Source organism: Brachypodium distachyon, chromosome 2 (genome assembly GCF_000005505.3).
Source record: "Brachypodium distachyon strain Bd21 chromosome 2, Brachypodium_distachyon_v3.0, whole genome shotgun sequence".
Lineage (NCBI taxonomy): Eukaryota > Viridiplantae > Streptophyta > Magnoliopsida > Poales > Poaceae > Brachypodium > Brachypodium distachyon.
Window position 1 is genome coordinate 14032319 of NC_016132.3, and position 6000 is coordinate 14038318.

Consider the following 6000-nt stretch of genomic DNA (forward strand, 5'->3'; position numbering starts at 1 on the left):
AATATAAATTAAATAATTAAAAAATTGTATCATTAGGAAGTTCCTTTGTTAATGGATCTAATGATGTATTTTTTGTTAAAAAACATATATATTTAATTAATCAATTTGAAGATAGAGATACGTGCGTGACTCATATTACGGTGATCATATCATGGGACCGAGGGAGTACAGTACGGGTGGTGTGTGGGGCTGAAGAAAAAAAAATGAAAAGTTTGCTTGGCGCGCTCCACACGTACGAACGGTCGAACCGGCATAGCGTCGGGTCCTTTTTATTACAAGTACTGCTGGAAAGAAAGAAACGCTTTCGTCACAACTGAGCAGATCCTGCCGGGGTAGCAAATAGCATATTGCTCCGTACATTGTAGCAGCAGTAATACAATACAAGTGTGTGCGTAGCTAATTAAAGGCCGTCGATCAGTCAGAGAGATATACATACGTTGTACGTAGAGTTACGCGTGGGAGAGGAGTCAAGTACGTGGGGCACGTACACGTACGGGGAGATGGAGTTTCGATGTGAATGGAATGGCATGGCACCAATGATGAGTAAATTACTAAAACCACCATATTAGGGGTTAGAGTTTCACTTCAGTATCAGTTTGCGTTTTTTTACTAAAAATCACCGGATTTGCTTAACCACTCCGTCGCTAGTGTCTAAGCACGAAACTGACGAGCTGGACCCACATGTCAGGTCCAAGCTGGCGCCACATCAACTGCTGCCCTATCTGACTTTGACCAATCGTCTCTCCCATCCCCGTCTCCCACGGCCGCCCCTCTGCCGGCCCACGTGAGCCGCCGCTTTCGCCTCCGCATGCGCACGCCATCGCCGCTCTGGAGGCCCGCACAAGGGGCCGCCGTCGCCCCCGCAGCCGCCGCTCTGGAGGCCCGCACGAGGGGCCGCCGTCACCTCCGCACGGGCGCACGTGCCCGCAGCTGCCGCTCTGGAGGCCCGCGAGAGCTGCTGGAAAGCAGTGCGTCGCAGTGGGGTCGAGCAGAGTCGCGGCGCAGCGGGGGCAAGCAATAGCGCGTGGGGTGCAGGGGGGCGGCGTGGCGGGGGCGAGCGGGAGCGAGCAGCAGCGCGCGGGGTGCAGGGGCACGACGCGGCGGGGGCGAGCCGGGGCGCGAGGCGACGGGGACGAGCAGGGGGAGCAGGGGCGCGATGCGGTGGGGACGAGCAGGGCGAGCGGCGGCGTGCGGTGAGCAGCGCAGCGGAGGCGAGGTCCGCTTCTCCCGTCGTTGCTCTACGTGGAGACGGGGAGGGGGAGAGGTCCGCGGAGATGGGAAGTGCATGCGGCGATGGTGGTCCGTGAGGCTTCTTCTTGGAACACGGTGGTCGCAACGGCGTCTGGGAGCTGTTGCGCGCGGGTGGCCAGGGCGGCGACGTCGTCCTCGTCGTCTTCGGTGGCTTTCATGGCGAGGACGCGGTCAATGGCCACGTAGGCAAGACACGTAGGCCTGACAGTGGGCCATCCTCAGACTTAGACGCTAGCGACTAAACGGTTATACAAATCTGGTTGTTTTTAGTAAATAAAACATAAACTGGTACCGAATTGAAACCCTAGCCCCTAATGTGGTGATTTTTTGTAATTTACTCCACCAATGATCGAGCTGGCGAGGATCACGTGGTTCAGTACATACGTACTTACGGGATTTGTGTGTACGGAGTAGTATGGGAGTAATCGTCTCCGGACAATCAATTAGGCAAAACCACCAACCGGATTCAAAAAAAGCATCTTTGGCCAGTGGCTCGTTGTGCGGCCATACACCAGTTTTTTTTCTAAAATACACTCAAGCGAGTGTATCATCCATTAAAGAGGAATACTGCGATGCGGTTTGTTACAACCCCGAAGGGTAGAGTACAACTCAACCCACTCCAGTTACATCAACATAACCCCACATCGCGCCAAGCTCTACCTTCTGCACTAATGTTCGAAAGAACTCTAGTATAGTTGGGAGAAACTCCTTCAAAAACGATATTGTTCCTATGCTTCCAAATCACCCAAAGAACCAAGGTAACGCTCGTCGCAATACTTCGTCTGGCCTTCCCTCGCAAATGGATGTCTTCCCACCACTCGACGATGGTAGAGTGCTCATCCGACAGCCACTAAATAGCACCCCATCTGCATAGGATCTTCCACCAAATCTGTCATGCCACCACACATCCGAGGAGCAAATGAGAAATCGTCTCCGGCTCTTGATCACATAAGGGACACTTGTCTGGATGATCCATCCCTCGTCGCTCCAACCTGTCCGCCGTCCAACATCTGTTCCGACACGCGAGCCATATGAAAAACTTGCACTTTGCCCGGCGCATCCGAGTTCCAAATGAGGTCCAGTCCTGCCATTTCCTCTCGTCCTTCAAAGAAAGCCTTATAGGCTGACTTTGCCGAGAAAATGCCTGACCGAGTCCACTTCCACTGGAACAAATCCTGTTCCTCTCCCAATGTGACTCCCTGAATCGATTCACAAAGCAGCAGAAATCGCCAGAGACCCGCCTCGCCGAGATTGAGGTTAATACCTCTCGCCCAAGCCTAGTTTTGCAGCCCTGAAGCGACAGACATGGTTCTGGAGTTGTTGCCGCAAGCTTCATAGATTAAAGGCGCCAAGTCCCGCGGTCTAGCACCATTCAACCAAGGGTCATCCCAGAAAATAGCTCCCTTACCATCACCAATCTGCACCTTGATAGCAGCATCAAAGAGATCGTGTGAAGCATCTGAGATTTGGATACCAAGATCAGCCCACGGTCTCCAACTCTCAGTTTTCTAAAGCCAGCCCCATCTCGTCCTTAGCGCAATATTCAGAAGGCGAAGATTAAGAATGCCCAAACCACCCAATAGTTTAGGCATGCAGACAGAACTCCAAGCAACCAAGAAATGTCCCCCCTTAGCCTCCTTTCTCCCTTTCCATAAGAACCCTCGACAGATACGCTCAATGGCTTCAATGGTTTTAACAGGAAGATCCAAGGAGATCATGGAATAGATAGGAAGTGCACAGAGAGTGGACTTCACAAGAGTGAGACGACCACCGGTGGACAGCAAGGAAGCTCACCAACCTTGAAGCTTCTTCCCAACATTGTCGACCAGTCCCTGAAGTTGCGTCACCGAGACCTTCTGCAAGCCAAGAGGGAGCCCAAGATAGGTGCAAGGAAAGCCGACAACCGGACACTGCATCTCATTCGCCACCACCTCCAACTGATCAAACGAACACCGAATAGGGTGTGCCGAGCACTTAGCCAGATTCACATGAAGTCCAGAGGCCTCGCCAAAATCAGCAAGCAACGCAGATCAAGCTTGGAGGTCCTCCTGTTTGGGCTTCAGAAACATCACCACATCATCCGTGAAAATTGAAGTACGATTCTTTAGACCACAATCGAACGCCTAAGTTTGAAGCATGCACCAAGAGGTCATTAAGCACATCCATCGCAACCACAAAAAGCATTGGGGATAATGGATCCCCTTGCCTCAATCCACGTTTGTTGAAGATGAGCCTCCCCGGAATGCCATTCATCAATACCATAGTCGCGGCTGAGCCTAACAAGCCTCCAATCCACGACATCCACTTTCTTCCAAAACCCCTCTTGATAAGAACTTCGAATAGAAAGCCCCAATTAAGTGAATCGAATGCTTTGGTGATATCTAACTTCAGGAGGATGGAAGCTGAAAGTGCATGTTGCCCCATGTGTGGTTTTGCTAATTAATGACAATCCCCATGGACTAATGTTTTAGTTGAAATATATTTGAAGGAATGTTTCATAGGCAAATGAATGAAGACCACTTGGTTAATTCAATGATAAATGTCATGAAGATAAAGATATACATTGAGTTGTTGACAATTGGATGTGTGGTTTTGGTATCCGATGACAATTCGTATGCATAAGTGTTTGCATTGAGCTTTAATTCAAGGAATGCTAGTAAGAAAAGAGTATTGAATTGAAGGCATGAAGTTATTGGATTTCAATGGGTGAATCAAATATCGTCAAGAAGAAGAAAGTGAAGTTCCTGTGAAGGATTAATATCTTGAGAGAATGATTACAAGATAGAGATTCAACATATGGTTTCAAGATAAGGTTATGTTGAGCTCATGAGTTGAGTCATGGAGCAAGTAATGGAGTGAAGAATCCATTTGGTGTCTCAAGATTTTGTGACAGAGAATTAAGAAGACCAAAGTGTTATTGATGGTGAACCCCAATAATGGCAATGAGAGTGTAGTGCATTTGTTGATTAAGTCTTGAAGCAATGAAGGTTAAGTGAAGAGTTCATTATTGGCTTCAAGATATCATAAAGATGGAAAGTAAAGCAAATATGAAGGTTGACCAAGAAGAAGTGCAAAGATTGGATTCAAGTGAAACTCATGGGTTTGGATCAAAAAGGAAGATTGCATATAGCCCATGAGAGATGAGATCAAGTGGTGATGTTTCATCAAGGTTGAGAAGAGCAAGATCAAGAAAAACACTCCGAGGATTATATACATGAATCATATGGTAAGCAATTGTATATTGCACTAATGGACTAACCCATATTATGTCTATGTTATTTTTGGTTGAGGGTTAGGTGATACATATGGGCGAGCTTTGAAGAAACAATCTTATATAGCCCATATGGAGACGGTCATCAAGATTGACAAAGGACAAGCTCAATATAAGCATCCCGAGAAGATACATGCTTGAAGCTTGCCATCCATTTGATGATAATGTACATGTGAAGATGAGCTTAAAGTGAAGGTCTCCCACATTGGAGTATGTGGGAGCAAATTGAGTATCTTCACTAAGTGACCGTGATCAAAAGAAGTATTCCATCGTGAGACAAACATGAACATCAACATCAACCTAAAGTGGATTGCTCAAGGCAAAGATATATTCTAGCTAGGTTTTCCTAGTTTTACCGGTCTCAAGGATTTTGGTGAGAGACCGGTTTATAGGTTCGATAGTCATTCTATCAAGAGGGGCTTTCGGATAGTAACTTGAACACGTCGTGCGTAGAGTGCTCAAACCTTTGCATATTTTGCATCATCTCTTTTGGTTGATCTTTGTTGGATTTCCACGTGAGTTTGTAGAGCTCGTTGTCTTCTTCGAAACGAGACCAAGTTCATCGAAATCGGAGTTTGTATGCAAAAGTTATTGTCGTTTTCGTGTGAGTGGTTCTGAAGCTTTTTGTAGGCTGGAACTTCCGGGCAAACCTCCGGGTGAGTCCAGTAGCATTTTTCTTGTTCGATTTTTTGGTCCGGAACTTCCGGGAGCCCTCCGGGCTGTGGAATTTGGCCCCAACGGGCAGATTCGAGGGAAACCCTATATAAGAGGCTTCTTCCCCAACGGGAAGGTAAGCTCCTAGACCCAAAAAATCCCCATTCCTTTGAGCTTTCTCCACCTCCCCCAAGCTCCAAATCCCCCATCAAATTGAAGGGAGTTTGTAGATCTATTTGGAGGGTTCATTTGTGGATCTCCTCCTTTGTCCCTCCTCTCCAATTTCTCCATTACATTTGTTGATTTGGGTGAGATTTGGGAGAGAGGGATTTCAGCATTTCTTGTGTTCTTACTTTGCATTTGATGCATTGGTTTGAGCTCTCTACCTTGATTAGTTCGAGTGAGAGCCCGTGAGCTTGTTACTCTTGGAGGTTCTCCTTCTAGACGGCTTGGTGGTTATTGCCTCGGTTACCTCTTTGTGGAGATTGTGAAGATGGCCGAGGTTCTCCTTTGTGATGCTTTGTGAAGTGGTTGTGGAGCTTGCCATCTTCAGAGTGGAGGAAGAAGCTAGCCATCTTAGTGATTGAGCTCCTACTTTGGTGTGGGAGGCTCAAGGAGTTGGGTGTGCTCTTTCACGGCTATTCGGGTTACCTCTTGTGGTGCCCGCACCTCTCCAACGGTGATTAGCTTCCTAGGAAGTGAACATCGGGATAAATCACCGTTTCCGCGTGCCTCGGGTATTCCTAAACCGAGTTCATTCATTTGTGCTTTAATTTGTGATAGCCATTGTGCTTGAAGTCATATATTATCTTATATGTGCTTTG